We start from the raw sequence: 20,788 nt of genomic DNA on the forward strand, positions 1-20,788 counted from the left end.
CCGCCCCAGACGTGGCCTTGCTGACCGAGACCTGGTGGAATGACTCCTCGTCACCGGACATCGCCATAGCCATCCCAGACGGCTACAAGATCACCCGCAGGGATCGCACCAACGGAATCAGAGGAGGAATAGCCATCGTCCACAAGTCCACCCTCAAGATCGCCACCCACGCAGACGACACACACCCTTAACACCGCCGAACACCTGCACTTCTGGATCCACACCAACCCCCCCACCACCCTCAGAGGAACACTCATCTACAGACCACCCGGACCCCGAGCACAATTCAGCGGCTCCATCACCCACCTCGCCAGCACCCATGCACTCGCCTCCACAAACTACATCCTCCTCGGGAACCTGAATTTCCACCTCGAGAACAACAACGACGCCAACTCCGCCACCCTGATCGGCAACCTCGCCAACCTCGGCCTCAGACAACTTATCACCGCATCCACCCACGCCGCTGGCTACACACTGGACCCCATCTTCTCCACAGGCACCCCCGTCGCCTTCAACCACACCACCGAACTCCACTGGACCGAACACCGCTGCATCCATTTCACAACCCAACAAACCAACCACTCACCACCGCACCCAACAGCTGCCTCACCGCTGCTGGAACAAAGTCACCGAAGACCAGCTGATCACCACCCTCGCCCATAACCCACCCACCGACCCCACCAACCCAGACACCGCATCCTGCAACCTCAGACAGTGGATCGACGACTGCGCCAACACCCTCGCCCCACTCAAGAAACCCTCCAACAACCATGCCAGCAAGAGAGCCACCTGGTTCTCCGACGAGCTGCAGACCTCTAAACGCGCCTGCCGGAAACTGGAGAAGATATGGCTCCACAAACGCACTCCAGACAACCACGCAGCCCACAAGGTCGCCACCAGCAGACATCACCACCTCATCAGATATGCCAAGAGATCCTCCTTCAAGGAACGCCTGGATAACAACGCACACAACAGCAAAGAGCTCTTCAGCATCGTAAAGGAGCTTTCCAACCCCAGCGCCAACGCCAACACCAACGCCAATGACATACTGCCCTCACAAGAACTGTGCAACTCACTGGCCATCTTCTTCCACCGCAAGATCGCTGACATCCATGACAGCTTCAACACCAGGACCACCCCGACTACGCCAGACCCCACCTCCCCTGTGAACACCACCAGCGCCAACCACCCGACCAACTGGTCCAACGTCAACGACGACGAGACACGCAAGGTCATGAACTCCATCCACTCAGGATCTCCGTCACACCCGTGCCCACACCACATATTCAACAAAGCAGACGCTGCCATCGCACCCCAACTACGGAAGGTCATCAACATCTTCGAAATAGCGACATTCCCGGAAAGCTGTAAACACGCCAAAATCAGCACCCTCCTCAAGAAGCCCAAGGCAGACCCCAAGGACCTCAAGAACTTCCGGACCATCTCCCTGCTCCCGTTCCGGGCGAAGGTCATTGAGAAAATCGTCAACATGCAACTGGCCCGCCACCTGGAAGACAACAAGATCTTGGACCCGTCCTAGTCCGGGTTCAGACGAAACCACAGCACAGAGACAGCCCTCATCGCCACCACAGACGACTTCAGGCACCAACTAGACAACAGCGAAACATCAGCCCTCATCCTCCTGGACCTGTCTGCCGCCTTCGACACGGTCTGCCATCGCACTCTAAAAACACGCCTCATAGAAGCAGTCCCCCCTTCAGGACTGCACTAAGGGGTGAGGTCCTGCAGTCCTGAGCCAACCAGAGTATGTACTCCAACTTGTGGGCTAGGGCGCACAGATAGATCATTGGGGGTGGGCACGGGGTGCACTGCTCCTCCCCACCTCCTTGCAGCCCCTGGGAGCTTGGTGTTTGGGGGTGGTGCCCATAGCAAGGACAAGGGTACAGTGGTGCAGGACCGCCCATCACGGATGCAGGTGGTTGCACCTGTGTGGTACAATGGCCTTCAGGATTGTGAGGTGGCCCTTGGTGCGAAGGATGTACTTCACGATGTTGATTAATGTTCCCTTCCCCAATTGTGTTTTGCACATATTCTATTGACACTTTCTTTCTTCACGGTTTGGTGACTGTTATGTGTTCCAAGTGTATTTTCACATTGAAGTTTGTCATGACTTTTTTCACTTTCACAGGGTTGATATACAAATTTTTTTTAAACTGATCCACAACAACAAAGCGTTTCCGTAGATTTGTTGCTACTTCGTTTGGGTGGTGGGGGTTTAGGCCAGTCTGGAGGTCTCCGGGTCCTAAATCAACTGCTCCATGTTTCACTGTACAGGCGGCACCTGCCTGCACTTACAGATGGGACAGAGATCCCCCCGGCAGGATCGTGCAATGAGTGGCTGCCCCCACTTGCAGGGGGATGTCTTGGATGTCAAGACATCCCTTTGTTTGCTACAGAGCTCTGCACTCAGGGGGGGCACTGATAGTGCGCCCCCTTTTTGTGGCGCACTGTCAGTGCACCTCCTGGCGACTTCTTTACCTTTGAGCCCATTTCCATAATATGGTGTGGATGCAGAGGCAAAGAGATTCCCTTATTTGCATGGGGCCACCCTCCCATGCAAATTAGGGTAGGCCCTCTCGAGATAGTGCAACTGCCAAAATGCATCAGCGCTATCAGTATTACAGAAGGGTCTCTACAAACATCTGCAGCCCCTTCTTTAATACTAAAGTGCCCCGGGGCGCACAAAGCAGGCGCACATGCCCATTGCTCCCCCAAGGCACTTTGTGTAATACAGCCCCAGGTGTACAAAGGCACTTTGTGGTACAAAGCTAGTGGTATGTAGAAAGTGAATTGATTCAGCAACAAAAGGATTAGTACTACAAAAGGCTATTGTGATCAGCACAAGCAACCAAAATGGTGCAAAATGGATGTATCTGCACTGATTCAAAACATCATGTATATATGATATGTTTGTGCGCAGCAAAATAGAATTTTGCTGCTGGAGCACTACTCTTCCAAACTATTGCTCCCACACTAACACCTTACCTTTCCTTGTGGAGTTCCTGGCCCTGGTCAAGAAGGTGTGACATTATAAGTATTTTATGTCGACCTAGGAAGTAGCTGTAAAAAATGTAAGTCACAGTCTGATAGCCTATGATAATATTATTACATCATGAGTCAGATAAAAATGTATATATCATCATTGCCATTTAAAGCATAGAGATAACAGATGAAACAGCATTGTCGATATACTCCAGGATTTTCAAACAAGAAAGACCCTTCAATCAGGTAATAAGAGGGGCGAGAGCAAGCAAAAGGTAACCCCTTCTAGACCATATGTATGTACACAATAGCCTATGTATCCTAAAAATTATATTTTATATTATATTGCCTCGTTTGCTTCCTCATTTTGTAAAACCAATGTTTGTAATGGCTGTCTCCATTGCCAACCAAACCGATCATATTAACTAAACTACCCATCTTCCCTTCACCCCAACTTCTCTGCCATCCATGTCTGTATGTATATCCTTCTATCTTCAATCTATCCCTGTGTGCCCACACATTTGAAATCGTATATTATCCTGACTCCTGCCATGATCACCCTCTTATTCTTGTGACTGCGCTCCTGGACGCCGCTCCTCCCCGTGCTCCTGACTTGAGCACGCACGTTGCGGCCAGCGCTACTTCGGAGGGACTACTTTTTTTTTTACTGTAAATTTTTTAAAGAACGTTTTTTTCAAAATGTATATAGCCTATAACCATCTACACACCCTGACGATTCCAACGGTGTATCGGGTGTGTGGATTGGTGCTGTGGTTCCCAAGTTTACCCGCCTCAAAGGCTGAAAGTTCTTCCTTTATTATAGTAGTATAGATTTTAAAGGTTTGCAGACCACCACACTGCCCAAAATTAAGCACGATACAATGAGCAACTGCAAGTTTTCTTCACATAACAAGACAATGCTAGGAAGCGAGTTACATTTTTAGATATGGATTGAAAAGGACTGTTTTCAAGTTTTTCACATCTAAATGATATTTTTGGGCCACTAGATAACTTTGTTAAAGTCTTTCACAGTAAGAAGCCACCACTGAAATACACTCATACAGCTAGTGGAAAAAAGAACCTTGTTTCAAGTCTGAAATGTTTCCTCCTAACTGGCCTCCACAAACACCAGTTTGAGGCAATGTTTATGAACTCAGCATGCTGGACAAACCAGCAAAGCTACTCAGATCTTATTTACTCTAAGGCAGTGATTCTTAACCTGGGGTCTGTGCATACTTGGGAGTCCACAACGCCGATTTGGGGGATGGGTCAATGATTGCTTCAAAAGGTAAATATTGTTAGCAGATGAATAAAGCATATCTACATTAAAAAGATACACTTAAAATTGAATAATGTAAAATATACGGTAAATGTTAGGAATTCGAAATTGGCAGCAAAAATTAAGTTAGCATCCTGAGCTTGATTACTAGGAGACGCTCAAGTACAGAGAACAGTAATATGGACAATTGGTGACCTCAATTAAGCACTAATATGCACTGACAAAAAGTATACATTAGGAGCAAAAAAGACAAAGCAATATGCTACTGCCTTTCATACAATATAAAGTTTTGAAACACTCCAACCTTCTCACTAAAATTACAAATTACATTGGTGTATTTCGTTTGTCTGTATTTCAAAAAATATTTAAAGATGTATTCTCACTAAAATTACAATTTAGATTTTTGTATTTCTTTTGTCTGTATTTAAAAAAATACTTAATGATGTATTGTGTTTATTTAATGTATATTTGTTTATGTCGTTTCATGTATTGTTTTGAGGTTCAAATCGTAGAAATTGCTTTGGCGGTGGTCCCCTGGGTCCAGTAGTCATTCTTCATTGGGGTTCCCCAGAAGTCTAAAGTTTAGGAACCACTGGTCTAAGGTTTCCCCCCAAATAGATAGCGTATATGAGTCACGACCGACTTTCTACCCCAGCAGGCGGATATGACTCAAACAAGAAGAACTCGACACCAGAGTGGGAGGGGGAAACACCGGAAGCAATAAACCGAAAGCGGTGCGCTCTCTGCTGGTGCCCGTGTGGTCAGCCCTTTACCTGGGCCCGGCTGGAAGCAGACATGGAGTCAATTCACGAGTCATTACGAAGACAAGTGTAATCTACTCATGCTTCTTACACCGACGTGTAAAACCAATTACACTTCCCATCCGCCACAACGCCTCCTGGTTTTTCTGGAAGGCACCTTATTTACATTACAGATTTATGACTGTCTGCAGCCGTGCTGATATGAAATAACCTTTCCTTCCCTTGGATATTAAAGCGGGCCCGCTTTCCTTTTGCAGCTGCATTATTCAGAAGTATAAATATTTTAAGAAGAATAAGCAGGGTGTTTTGGACGCCAAGGAAAGAGGAGGGGGTTAGCTGCTTGCAAAGGCAGACTTGATTGCATTAACCTATCGACTGCGTCCTCGGCTTCATCCCCCACCCCGGACCATAAATCCTCGGGGCACGCTAGCTTCATTTTGTATGCTGAATTTATCGGGCCCAGAAGTCCTAAGAGCTGGAGGTTGTCCTTTCGAAATCACACAAAAACTTTTACTGCAAAGGAACTATTTTATCTCTATCGGTAACCTATTCATTTACTATTGATAGGTACATTTAGAAGAACAGAAAAACTGAAAAACTAATGTTTTAATATGCAAAAACACAACCATCATTCCCTTCTGGAAAATAGTTTCAGATTTGCAGAGTCCTAATTCACCGACACTTCTCACCCAAAAGCTGACCAATCACCAACACTGACTTGACGCTCGCAATCAAGTCTCCTCCCTACAGTGCTTAATTTGTTAGGACTGGAACTTCTTTTTCATCATCAGACATCAACGCAAAGCAAGTGAGATAAAGGCAGAAATTGGAGGAAGAGAAATATGTGAACTCAGTGAGAAAACAAAGAGAGCAGGCATAGACAAATCTTAGAAGAGTGAAATCCAGAATGGGGTGGTGGAATCTAGCTGAGGCAGCCCTGGCATTTCATAACCCCAGAATTCAACAGCACCATCGCCGGGCTCCTAAGAAAACCTGTGGGGCATATACTTATATTTTTACGTATGAAGCATTGCCTTCCTCTACACCTAAATACATACAAAGTATTCAAGGGAATGATTCAACACCGACGTCACCCTTAAAATGGGAGAGCCATAATGTTTAAAGCTCCTTGCTTCTTCCTTGCTCCCACTCAATCAAATCACCCGAAGTGGCAGAAATGAGTCAAGAATCGCTTCACAGAACCCCAAAAACAATATACGCTTTGGGCCAAATTTATTAGCACTGTGTACCAGGTTTCTGTTACAAACATGAGGCAAATCGTCACAACAGATTGAATTGGGATTTACATTACTTTTATGTTGCCCATGAACGTAGTTACGTGCCACTTTGCATCAAGGGGGCATACCATGGATGGTCCATTGATGTTACAATACAATCATCTGTGGTTTTTCAGGCAAAGCTCGAGCTACTAAGCAAGCATCAGTAAATGAAGCAAGTTTAAGTTCTTTCAGTGCTTATTAGAAGGTTAGTTGGGTACACAAAAGATGTAAAGCTGTCCTCTAAGATAGGAAGGGCTAAAAACAACAACCGAAAACTCATCAGTGCCGTTGCCCTGGGGGGGACTGATGAATGTGCGCTGCCCCGGGAGGACTGGCGAGTGTCGCTGCGATCGAAGCTTGGCTTCCCAACACGCAGGACTGGGATCAAGAGGTCTCCGCGTACTGAACCCATGGCACTCGGGCAGTACTGTAACTTTAAAGCAAGGGTGTAGCTCGTGATTTTCTTTTCCTGCCTAAAAGAAGTTCCACCTAAGTACATAAACACCATACTTTGCTGATGAGAAAATACACAGGAAGACAGGAAATAGAATGCCTACAACAAATAGAAATGAAGAAAGAAAAGTGACAAGAACAAGGACCAATAAGAAGTGAAGGCAGGATGTAAGTCCCTTTTAAGGTATATTAAAAACAATAGATTTCACAAGCACAGTGCAAGCACTGTGCAGGCGAAACCTAAAAAAAGTAGACAAGGTTTTGCACCACAAATTCCACCTCCTCAAGGCAGGTTTAACATTTGAGAAAAAAAAAAAATTCTGCAAAGTTTATCAACTTGGTATGTATGCTGTACTATACTGTACAAATGTGTAAACATTTTAAACTGTGACTAAGCATAGTATTTTCTAGCGGAAGGGTACCATTCCAGAACAAAAACTATGTTAGACATCATGCAAACAGTTGATCTATTCTTGAAGGGTGAATACAGGGAGGGCACAATGCAGCTTAAAGTGTTCCTGTGCAGGAGAATAAAGATAATGTGCCATATTTTATTAGATATGTTTCTCCTGAACTCTCCCTTTCACGCAACGCAGCAAAGCTTTTTTGGTTGCTGTGATGCATGCAAAATCAGTAAATTTGCCTGCTCATGAATAGTTGTTTTTCTTCCACTTTGTTATGCTTTTACCCTGTTGGCTACATACAGTCGGGTGTCTATCCACAAATGGTGGGGCAGGCTCTCAAAATATATGAAGAAATATTAAGTTTGTTAGATTCCATGTATAACACAAGTCTCTTGTTTATCAGTGTTATGCCTGTCAATAATTTTATGTATGTGGTGTGATTATTTGTTTTGTGTGTTTTTGACTGTTAATTTCTATATAAATACATTTGACTGATGTGAAGAGTCAAATTTAAGAAACTCTGTTGGAAGACTTCTTGTTGCATTGCAACCATCTAGCCCTTTTATTTACCATTACTTACACATGTTAGTTTTGTATATCAATCCCAGGGCTCTATGCAGACACCGCCACTGTGATGCTGTGTGTTTAATACCCATGAATGCTAATTTTCTATATCTTACAGCAACATTTTGAACTTCATATCCTGGGAGGAGGGAGAAGGAGGGGGTGGTTGTGGGTGGTGGTGTTAGTTTTTCAACTTAGAAAATATCTTCCACCAACAAAACCAGTCACCAGCAAGCAATTACCGAGGTGAGTCGTGTACTAGTCTTACTATTAGACAAGCTAGAACCATAGCCCTCTACCAGCCACACAGAAAGGTGAATTGCTATTTATTTGTTTATTTATTGAACATTTTTTACATAGCACCCAGGCACTAGAATAGTAAATGGGCGCTTTACATTTCAACAACAAATAGAGCGACCCTTAGCCACTACCAGCAGATTGCTTCGCCCATTGCAGTAACGACTGGTCCTGCACCTGGGCAGTTTTGAGTCTCTGAATTTAAGAATAATCATGTTCTAGCTTCTGAGCCCTCTTAGTCCAGCAGATAAATTGAGGATGTTGGTCAGCTGTGATGGTGTTTACAGATCCAGGCATGTTCTAAGGATATTATAGGAACAAAAGAAATGTCCTCAGACACTGTTGCGCCTACCAAGTGGGGGGATTAGAAGGAATACCAATTATCTGCTTCTTCCGGACACTAAAAGTGGTAGAGTAATTTAGCCTTTAAAGAACTACATAAAATATTTTATCGCATCTCTGCCTCAGCAACGTTAATAAACTGCACCGCCTTTAGGGACCAAGCTCCTTATAAATTAACTGCCTTCAGTGTGCAGCACAAGGGTCTTTATCTAGTCTCTGCTTAATTATGTGTTTAATTTTATTTTTAACATTTTTTAAAAATGACCCACACCAAGAGGAGTCGAGATTGTTTAATTAAACAAATGACTGCGGCTGTATCCAGCATGATCAAAGCACTAATTTGTCATACTAATGTGCTATACGCCGCAGATAGTTCCGTTGCGGTACTAATACACTAGTCAATACTAAAGTTTATCTGCACATCTTTCTTGCTCTAATTTAGTGCTTTAGCGCTTTTCCGCTGCCTCTGAGAGCTAATTGGCTGCTCGACGCCCCTTGGTGTCCTAAGAGAAGCCAGCGACTTGTAAGTTAAATATTAGTTAATGTGCAGCAGGGCACACAATCATCAGTTCTTGTTGCAGCCGCAGTAACAGCACCCACAGAACTATAAGAGGGCTGCTGGCATCCATTGTAACAGGCAAAAGACAGGCTTGCAGTGGAATGCGGTGCTGTTAAGGCAGCTCGGGCCTTATCACATAAAGTGAGCACAGGTGGAGGCCACTGTGTTGGGCTGACTGGCGCCTTAAGTAGACGAAGAGCTGGTGCAGCGCTATTTTAGCTCCTTAGACAGTGGTAAATAAATGGTTGCTTGTCACAGGAACTTTCATGGCATGTGTTGCTTTTTGTTGGAAATATAGCAGGGCTTTTTGACAAATCCGAAGTAAAAAGCTTAACCAGAGACAATAACATACACAAAGCAACACAACACCACAATGTCAGCATAACGTGGTTTATCACACATAATAGTCCAACCAGGATGCTCCACAAAATGAGCGGTACAACAATACAAAATCACTTTGGCTACCTGCAATTGGTTGAGCATACTTTTGGGCAACCCTTTATGCAGATGCTGGAAGACCAGGCTTAGCAACGGATGTCCACCCGTGGTGAGTTGATGCAGGACGAGGACTGAGGGCAGGCCCTGTAAGCAACTCTTATTGAGGACGGCTGAAAGTTGCATACATTTGGGTTGGCCGGCCATGGTGGGTTGGACACATGGGCAACATCCTCTGCAACAAACAAAGGCTATGTGCAGTGGAGGTTGACCGTCCATTACAGGAAGAGCACTAGAAGGAAGCCAGGCCCTGAGGACAACGCCCTCTGTTTATGGCCTTTAGTTGTGCACAGGTGTGTTGCCCTCCCGCAGCGGGTATGGCATCATGGCAATGACAACTTCACTGTGGACAGGAAGTCAAGCCCTGTGGCCAACCTCAGCTGCACACACCTAAAGGCTGTGCACAGGTGAGGTTGGCTGCCTATGGTGGGTTGGGGGCAGGGCCTGGTTAAAGGCCAGGTCTTGGGGCAACCCCTGCAGCTCACTATACAGAGCAGAGGTTTGCCCTGTGTGTTAAGTTGATTGCAGTCTCTGGCTGGAGGACAGGTCCTGTGGCCAACCCCTTGTGTACACAACCTTTGCCCGGCCACAACATGCCAGGCCTTGTGGTCAAATCCTGTGGAAGGTTGCCTGCAGGGTTTTACTGAAGACCTAGCCTAGTGGCCAACCCCTTCTACACGTGTCCAAAGGCCTGTCATAGGGCTTGTCCAGGTATGGTTGGTCTTAGCGTCATCCTCTGTAGCACATGGTCTTTGGGTTGGGTGCCCATTGCTGGTTGAACACCCACGCACTCAAGTGTCTGCATTTAAACCCCATGGTCCAATCCCTCTCACTGACTTTCTCAATTTCACGCAATCTGTCACTGACTCTCCCATGTGCAGTTTCACTCAATCATCTTTCCTCGAGTCCCTCGCTTGCACTCACTGTCATTTGGTCTCACCTCCATACAAACCAAACAACATCATTTTTTATCTTCTTAAATCTTTAAAATTGGTTCTAAAAATAACCTTTTTGTAATGCGTTTGAAAGCTTCTTAATTTTTGTGTGTTTTTTAAAGTTTTTTGTGGGAAACAAAAAAATGCAATTTGAACAGTGAATAAAGAATGGTGTTAAACCTATTTTACATGTCTTCCGGTAGAAAAGCACTTGATTTGTTGGTGCTCTCCCACTTTGCTCTCTGCCAGATATAACATTGCTGCACACCAAGCAATGATGGATCAATCTCGTCTTCCCTATGTTTCAGCACATCTCCCAGCTGTCTCTCTCCAGAAGGAATGGTGTGTCACAAAGCTGAAGTAGGTGCACTTTTCTCTTCTGCACCCCTCTTCCCATTCCCAGCATTGAACTGCTCCTTATGCCAAGCATTAAAATGCTTGTGCATTGAGTATGTTTTGAAGCAGCACTACCCTTGGCAATTTCTGCTCAGCTTCTTCTCACACAAAGAGCATATCACATTCTCTTAGGACAATTTATTTGTCACCAGGTATAATTGTAAAACAATTTCAAATAATAGATTCTGTCAATGATCTTGAACCCTCGTTGTGAACATCTTACAGTCCTTGATTTTCCACTGGGGTTCCCCTCTACGTTATTCCTGTCCACATGAAATTGCAAAGGAGCAAAATGTTCTGGACCCTTGGAAAAGCGAAGCACAGTAAAAAAACAACAGTCTCCTTTGTTGCAGAGATCTCCTAAGGAAAGTACATTATAATGTTTGGTGCAAAAAAGTCAGGAACTATTTGAATGTGTATCTATACATTCTCAGGAACCAATTAGACCTCTTCAATGGTCTATAAGGAGTTGCAATTCCCATGCAGTTACAACGAAGAAGGCATGAGTGGATTTGTCATTCACTGGAACTGTGGTTCCCATTCCTGGTACTGCAACTCAACAAGTCACCCCGGCGGGACTTTTTCCTTGTTCGCGATCAGCAACATCAAGTTGCTGATCGCGAGTGTGGAAAATAAACCTCCCAGCAAGATTTTCAACACGGGGAGGTCAGGTTTCTCATAGCGAGTGGTTGCGAATGCTCGCGACCGCTTGCAATGAGAAACTACCAGTCCGCGTTGAGAAAGTTGCCACTCGAGTACAAATCTACTCGAGCGGCAGAAAACGACCGCTTGCACTGTGCAAGATGCGGTTTGCACTGATTGCACAGTGCCGACAAACATCTGGCACTGTGCAATCAGTGCGAACAGCATCTTGCACAGTGCACTACGCAGTTCACGTAGCTACGTGTAGCTTGCGTAGTGCGAAGAGCACTTCGCATAGCTACGCATACGGCTACCACGAGAACTATGCCCTGGGTTACCAACAAGGCATACAAAATAGACATTTAAAAATGTACCACTACAGGTGTGACTTTAAAGTTGCACTTAGAGATCCTCTACCCTCCAACAATATAAATCAATTCTTAACAAAACATTTTTTTTAAATTATGCTTGCTGCACCCCTGTTTTGGTTTGTGGCACTCAGAAAGAAAGTCCTCCTCACTTGATCTCACGAAAAAGAAATAGCTAACGAGTCAAAACACTGCATAACTTTTTCTACTGGAGAAGTTGTGGAGGATCTACAAATCTGGAAACACAAAAGAACAGAGAGGGGAAATCTGATTGGTTACGCCCTTCACACTATTGAAGAAACAAGTCCACAGCCTGTCCAAAAAAAGAAGCGCACCCTTTTGCGGAGACCATTTTCACCTTCCTATACATAAACAATCCACAGCATTTAGCTTTTTCCATTTGTGCTGCACAAGGCAGCACACATGGAAAAAGCAAAAACGAGGAGAAATAAAATCATTTCTTATTGTTTTGCCAACTTAAGACCAGGTTGTCCCTGTTCTTACTTTTGGCGCTGCCTCCTATTTACGCTGCCCTTGTAAATAGGGGGAAGCATCAAAATCTATGGGTGTTGCGGTGAAACGCCCATCGCAACACCCGCTGCCGACCCCTTTCACGCTAAGCATAGAGTGAAAGGAGGCCTTATTTACAAGGCAGCGTTAAACCCTGGTAAGTGGCTTAATGCTGCCTTGTAAATAAGGCGAAGCCCCTATCGCCACAGAAACATCACAAAAAGTAGCGTTCCCATGGCGATGGGGGCTTGTACATATGCCCCAAATATTTCACCAACCTCTGATAGCACTAGGGCAACACATTTTTGGTTACTTTGTCATCAGATGTCCACATCCAAGTGACTTAAGTGCTCCTACACTAGTGTATTTGCAAAATCAACACAATCTGTTGAAATTGTAAATCAGAAACTTCTGCAGTGCAGATAAAGAGAATCTTGTGAATCCACTTGTATTTGGCCACCGACTTCCTCAAGCTGTCAACATAAACCAAAACACTAAAAATAACCCTATGGTGAAACCTAATTCCCTAAACTGGCAACCCTAATCCTAATGGGCTTATTTACAAACCCCTTGCGCCACCGGGGTGTCACTTTTTTATGACGCACCGGTGGCACATTTTTACTGCCCCATATTTACAAGGACAGGAAAAGTCACCCTGCATAGCTTTTCCTGCCCTTGTAAATATGGCCCCATTGAACGCAGCACGTTGCGCGAAAGAGGCGTTCCATGGGTTTTGCAGTTGCTGTGGGTGTTCCTATGTAACACCCTTGGAACCTGACTCAATTCCAGATATACAAGTAATCATAAACCTGGAAATGCCTCTGAAGGCTACGCCTCCCCAGGCGAAGAGAAATGTATTCATTTCTCCCTGTTTTTTTCCTCTTTCTTTGTGTACTGTGCAACACACACAGAACAAGGAAATCACCTCTGCTGATTGTTTATGTACAGGAAGGTGTCCCTTTCTGCACATAAACAATCATAAAAAAATAACGTTTTGCAAGTTTTATTTGTGCTAATGCAGCACACATAGAAGTTGAAAAACGCCATTTTAGATTGTTTATGTGCAAGAAGGGATATCTTCCTACACATAAACAATCATCCCGTGACGCATCCTTGCACAAGGGTGCCTCCGTCGGCGCATGGCAGCCCATTGTGCGCCAGCGAAGGGGAGAGCACAGGAATGCGACATATTATCGTAAATATGTTGCATCTCTGTGCTTTGAAAGTGCTGCAGCGCGGCGCAGCCAAAGGGCTTGCGGTGCCACGCTGCGGCACTTTCTTGTAAATGAGGCCCTAAGTATTTAAAAGCAAACATCTCTACTTGAGCTTAAGTCTCCAAGGCAGGCATTAACCTACCACAAAGGAGCAACAAAGCAGGTTACAGAGAATATTTTTTATCAGACCTGAAGCATCCATTTAAACACGGAGCATTAAGATATGTGAGGTCTTGGACAGACTGGGTTACAGAAGTCCCGTTTGAAGCGTAGGGAAACCGGGTAATTCCAAGCCCTTCAGTCCACAAAGCCGCCATCTTAGGACTGGTGGGGACTGGTGGGGACGCGCTCTAGCAGACTCTACTTCCGGGCAAAGAGCCTACTTAGGCATGGCTCGGCCGGAGGTACAGCACTAGATGGAAGCCTACAGAGCGGTTAGCGCCTGTTACTATCTACCAGGTCCAGCCTTACTAATTTTGCTGCCAGAATTTACGCTTTTTAAAAATCGTGATTACAACGTTTTTTATGTAACTGCGTGTTTTTTTAACAATAGCGCACTTCTTTGCACAATTGATTAAAAAATTGTACTTTGCACCTACTTGATACCCTATCTCTGTTCCGCCGCGGAAATTCCCGTTTGAAGCGGAGGGAAACCGGGTAATTCCAAGCCTTTCAGTCCACAAAGCCCCCATCTTGGGACTGGTGGGGACGCGCTCTAGCAGACTCTACTTCCGGGCAAAGAACCTACTTAGCCCTATGCTTGGCCGGACGCGCGCAGCGGACCCGCTGGCGGCGTGCCAAAGGCAAGTCCGTCTGTGCCCGTCCACACCGGACCCGTGCCCAGCGCCCTAACCCCTGCCCATTTCCCTAAAAAAAAGCTACTCCAAAGACGAACTGACTAAGCTAGAGTCTAAATTATGTGCACATCCGACTATTCTGCATGACAACGGCATCCTAAAAACTCCCAATTGCCCTTCTTGTGGGTTCCTGCTACAGAGCATGCCAATGTCTCCCCCCCAGATCAGCATCACTTGAGCAAAGGTGGAAGAAAGCCTAACCACTTGAACCACCCCCTACTGTCTACGAATACACTAACCCATGGCATGGGCAGACAATATGATAACAATTTTAGAATCCTAAAGAACGTTCTTATAAATGTCAGATCGATGTCGAAACACAAACATGAAATAGAAGCCTTATTAACAAACAAATCGGCTGACCTGGCTTTCCTTACAGAAACTTGGGCGTCCGAAGCCTCGGGCCCGACTGGAACACAGCAGTACCGCTGGGCTACTCCATGGTACACGCTGACAGACCGGGCTCGATGGATGGGGGAATAGCAATAGTTCACCGCTTGTAAAAAAGGGTTCCAAAGACAACCAGTAACCAAAGACCCTTTTTATGTTGCCCGGCGGTATCGCCTCTATGACCCACCAATGTTAATCAATGAAGAAGCAGGCGCTGGAGACTGGAAGGCAGGAAACGAGGATTTTATTCTCTCCGGAGGAGAACACATCAATTCAGACAGCAAGTATCGTCACGAGGTGCTCTAACCACATCTCTGAGGCCTGGCCTCTTATACTAGGGTTTATGACCTTTATTGCACATAACACATTCTCGCAACACATTGATAGTTGAAAGAACATCCTCGGAATCTCCCCTTCAGGCCCGTTCCCACATACATTTACAGTTGGATTCCCCACCCCGGTCACAACAGGTGGTGGTTGCCGCACAGCAGGGCATTCCGCCGATTCACGGAATGCATGGGTTTGATCGGATCTCATAGGGTGGGGGCTTTGATCGGTTCGAGGGTCTTTTGATGGGGAGGGGAAGCTTCCTACTGTACGGGGTAATAAACAGTATCCGCAGGGCCAGGTGGCGGCCTGGGAACAAGGAAGACAAACGGGGACACAGGAAAAGGGGGTTTGCATCAAAAGGATCTGAGGCCATGAAAGGAATGAGGGGAGGTGTCGCGCTGGGAACAGGATGGGATTCAGTGGTGAAGCTGCGCTGAAGAGGGGTTTATGACCCAAGGCATGAGTGAGCGGGGGATGTCAGTGCGCGGGGGATGCTTGCGAGGTTGAGAGAGAGAGAGAGACGCGCTGGCTATCAGCGAGGGGCAGGGAGGCCATGGTGTTCAAAATGGCTGCCGCTTACGCGCACGAATGGGCTTGAGAAGGGGCAAGATGACGCCGATAATGTTCACCAAGTTTGTGTTAATTTTCCACAGTCCTCCCTTTAACATTTCCAAGACATCTTGCTGGCCTATTTCCTATCTATACCTATATGCAGTGATCATAAGTAAGGGAGAGGGGACTTAGGCAAAAGAATTGTACATAAACATCACATTATAAACATCATATTGAAAAATCTCATCATCTAGTAGGCGGGTTCATCGTTAAGTTGGTGGCAGAAAAAAAAAGGTCATCGTAATGCAATATCAGACTAGAATTACGTAGCGAGGGCGTTGGGTCCAGATCATAGATGCTTATAGTCATTTGGAATAAGAACTGGTAAGTTATCATACAAGTAAGTCCTTTTTTTGTACTCGGCGGGAGCATAGTCAGTCCAATGATGATTGGGAGAGAAATGAGATATAATAAAAAATAAAAATCAGAGTTCTCAGTGTCTATGCCGTCTTCTGTTGGCACTGTTGAGCACCTGGATTACCTATCAACAGAAAGGTTCATGTGGATTGAGTCGTTGGAGGTCTGCGGGCAGGGGTACATTTTGTTTTGTTTCGCCAGACCTCATAGGAGAAATGCGTTACGGTTTTGGAGCAGGTGCACTTTCTTTTGTAACGCAGAGCATAGATTTGCAATAAAAATGTGATTGTTCCTGAATTGTGAGATCTGTTTGTTTCTTGAGTCTCTATGGTGGGCATTTCCTGTTGCTTCCATCATCTTCGAGGCGTTCAGCAGCGGGTAGAACCACATACTTCGTTCATCTTTTCTTTAGAGGCGACCCTTGGTGGAGTTCTAGGTCACCGTTCTAAGATTAACATAGTTCGTGGTCTACTTAGTCGGAGCTCCCTCCCTTCTGACATAGGGAGTAATCTTCTCTGGGTAGCTCAGTAGGATTTGGAGGAACTTGGGAGTTCGGGTGGAAAGGTGCGGGTGTGAACAGTCCTTATGGTAGGTCGGAGGAGGAGGGGATGGAGCAAGGTCAAGTCGGGAACAGATCAGGGGGACGGAGAGTTTGCGACAGGCGGGTCCGTAACCATGTTCAGAGAGCGGGGACTTTTTGGCACACGTTGATCATAGAGCAGGGGCTTCAGGTCAGCCCTTTCCTTAGCTTTGTCTGAAACAGTGCCCCGTCCTGCGTCTCCTTACTGCTGTGGTCTCGCCTCGGCCTCCGTCGCTGATGTTCCACAATCCGCAGTCAGGCCGCGTGCTCCCACATCCGGTCTCTTTCTCCTCCGACAGTGATACCCTTAAATGAGTTTTGAAAAGACAGTCTTTAGAGATATTGCAGAAGAAGGTAATTACATAAATCTATTTCTCTCCCAACACCAAGCAACTGGGGTAAGCACTCGCTACATTGCAGATTCTTGCGGCTAACGTATAAACAATTGATGATGGGTTTGCTGGATTCCTTACAACTTCCTTTTGTTGGCTAATTCTTTGGCGCTTTGATGGTTATTACGTTCATTTGTAATAGGTACGAGGTCTGGTACTCATTTATTGCATACGTCTATTATAGTAGATGTCAGTTCTTCTGGTAGAGACCCATTTCCCTAGTACGAGTCTTGCAAGGCTAGGCTGGTCTTCAGGGCCTTGTATTTTACAAAAAAGTGCAACGTGCTATTCACCATAGTCTGATAGGCATCCTTCTGAGGGGTGAACATAGGCCAAACAAGTCTGCATTACATAAAAAACATCTTATTTACAACAAGGCTTACTGCAACAAGTTCTTTCGATTTTCGATCTAAATTTTCAACTTTGCACACGTCTTTCTAACTTTCTATATAAATCCTCGCAACCTGGTTACTACAAAAAACTCGGGGGGTGGTTTGCGATAATTATTAAACTTATCCTCGGGGAAGGAGGGATCTTGTGGAAAACAATTGGGCACACAGTGAATTAGAGTAGGGGCGTTTTTTCAGGCTCTCGTTCAGGGCAGCTGACCCCAAACTGGGGGCATCTTGGGAAGACGGGGGTGTCTCGACTATTTCTTACTGTTTGGGGTGTAGAGACAATTTGGAATGGGGGTGGTCGCATTACCACAGACGTATTTTATCAAAGAAGCCACTGACAAATAGTTCCCTGACTGTGGGTCAAATTTAGGGAACCTCAGTCGTCTTACCTGTCCCTTTCCTTTTGGCCAATTTAAATTTCATCCATATTTAGCAGAAAAGGAGAGGTAGTAACGTGGTACCGATACAATTTTATTTTGGACAAATTTGTGCAAATACTTATGGTATTTGGGGCCAATCAGGAGGTGCACCAGGTTCGTCAATTAGGTGCCAGTCGCTAGGAAGAGGGAAAGTGTGGAGGGGTGAAAGAGTAAGAGTGAGAGAGAGAGAGAGAGAGAGAGAGAGAGAGAGAGAGAGAGACAATAGGCCAAACAGTACACATGGGACATGGAGAATGACCGTGTATTGTTTGGGCTATTCAGTGCGTTACCCAACGTCAGACGTTTCGGGTCTGTGTTAGGATGTAGAAAGCATGCAGTTTTGGGACAGAAGAGCATTAGATCTGGTACAAAAAGGTCGTGCATTGGGTAGGGCGTCCTTTTTGTGTCGTCTTGCAGCGGTAGTCCGTTTTCATGCATCGGGTGTGACGTGGTTCCAGATCCCTTACGATACTCTAATCGGGATTCTAATGTAACCTGCAGAGGGAAAAAGGAGGGAAAGGGGAAGGTGGGGGACAACATTCGAACACATCAAATGTACGGGCACGAAAGTCCTTTACTTACCGCATACTCGTACTCATCTCTTCGGGATATAATCCCTTAGGGTTTTGGTTTCCGAAAGTCAAGGGAGCGGGTAATGTGATAGGTGGTTCATGGGGAGGTTCGAGGATGGCATTAAGGATCGTGTGTAGAGAAACGCTTAAAAAGGAATCAGAGGTGCCTAGTGTGAGGTACCCGGTTTTGTAGATGTATCCGGCCTTCGGGATCCTTAAATCACTCCCAAAGCTGTGAGGTTCTAAGGCATACCAGTTCTTCGTTTAACCCGGTACCTTAGTACCTTCGACCACCATATCTTAATAACATTTTATCGATCACCCCGCTTTACTTTACCCATTCTCAGAAGTCGAGGTCCTTCTTCATACGTTAGTTCCTGAGCTTAGTCGCATATTTTTGAAGCAACGTATCACACCTGGGATCCGATCATCAATCCGGGGCCGAACAACCTTTTCTCGGATAACCTTAAAAAAAGAGCAGAACGGTTGCGCACAGAAAAACCCTCCCACCGATACCCGCATTTACAAAAATATGCGATGCCTATTCATAGTTTTTAAGACCTTTATTTGTATAATCATTCAGTACGTAAAATGTGAGAGCACAATCATAATTTGGCCTGACATGTCGTCGATGGAAGCACATACAGTAGGGGGTTATTTTATAGCACAAGAACATGTAAAAAGGCCTAATTTATCATTTGCAAGTAACTAAAAACATTTCATTGCGTGACGAGGGAATCGGGGGCATTTTAGTTCATAAATGGAAACACAGTCAAGCTCATCGGAATCGCATTTCCTAGATGTAAACCATGGGTGTGCATCATAAGCGACGTTATGTACCAGTTACAATAAATATCAAAAAAATAAATCGTTCATTGAAATCAACATTTTCACGGAACCCCTCTCAAACGTTCGCCAAGTGAACCCTCCTCCCTTTCCCCTCGAGTGCACAATGGTTCGTATATATATCTTAGTACATCAAGTTTCATTAGTTAAGGAACACCACGAGGCGTCCGTTAGTTTCCATTGATACCGGCGCCATTTTGGGCGAGGCCGGTTTAGTCCGGAAGTAGCACCAGAGGAAAAAATATCCTCGACGATTGGCGGTTGGACCAGGGTCCCTTTCGGCGGTTCAAAAGAAACTGTGCTAACAGAGGGGCTGGTGGCGTGGACCGTCAATCAAGAGAGGGAGGGGGTAGAGTCTTTCTTACCGGGTCATGTTGATGTTCAGCCGGAACTTGCTCGAGTTCGTTAGCCCATAATGTTCCTGGGTGGTTCAGACGGAAGCTGATGCAGACACGAGAGCACCGCCATCTTGTTGCTGTGCCTTGGTTATTTCATTAGTGATCAATGCAGCTGTTCCCCTCCGGAAGCCTGAAGGGGCTGAGGGCTCTTGGGACTTTGGTAGAATCTTCAAAGTCGAGGGGATGTTTGTCGATGGTGGGGGCTGGCGCCCAGGTGGGCAAGTGCCCGAGTTGCAATTTCGGACAAAGTTACTCCAGCGGCCTAGACCCGCCTTTCGAGGGCCCAGACGCCATTTTGAGACCCTGTGGCAGCCACCTTTGTCGTATCCATCGGGAGTGGAAGAAACTTCTTGTGATGGCGAAGGACAGAGCATCATGCTGCTGGAGCAGGACATTTTGGTTCGGGGCGCCAGAGTGTAGTGGTGGAGCCTTCATCTGGGGAGGTGAGGGAGGCTCGTCCGTGCCGCCTTCCTCTCCCGGCGCATCCTACGCCGCCCCTTTGAATCAGGGGCGCACATGATGACCACCCTACACCCCTGATTCCGACTCTTGGGGGACCACTGTACATCCGGTGCTCCGTAAATATGCCCGTCGGACATTGTGTCCTGTGTTATGCAAGTATACCAGTTGGGTCTTGTATGTCCCGTGCTAAGGAAATATACCAGTCGGGCATTATGTGTCCTGTGCAGCGTAGGTATATGGCCGCCGCCCGGCTGGAGGACATCGGCGCCGGACCAGGGCAGGGAAGCCTCCTACCTGTGGAGGTGGAAGAGGCTCGTCCGCGTCGCCTCTTCCTCCCTGCCCACCCTGCATCCGTTCGATGGAGGAATTCGTGATGGCCGGACCAGGAGATACGAGGGAGGGGGTCATTTGCAGCCGCCCCCTCCCTACTCGCGGCCCGGGGGACGCCATCCCTGGAAGGGTAGTATGGGAAGACCATTTCATTGCCTGCTTGGTGGAGCCTCCAGGACTTTCTCGCCGGCGATCCCTTTTGGCTCATGGCTGCTGGCAGGCCCCGCCCCACACGTGCTATGTGTTTCGGATGGGCGGGACCATCGAACTGTTACATTTCGAGGACTTCCGGAGTGAGCATAACATGTTTTGTATTTTTCCTATTAGTCAAGTTTGCTTTTTT

This window comes from Lissotriton vulgaris, chromosome 1_1, assembly GCF_964263255.1.
Source record: "Lissotriton vulgaris chromosome 1_1, aLisVul1.2, whole genome shotgun sequence".
NCBI lineage: Eukaryota > Metazoa > Chordata > Amphibia > Caudata > Salamandridae > Lissotriton > Lissotriton vulgaris.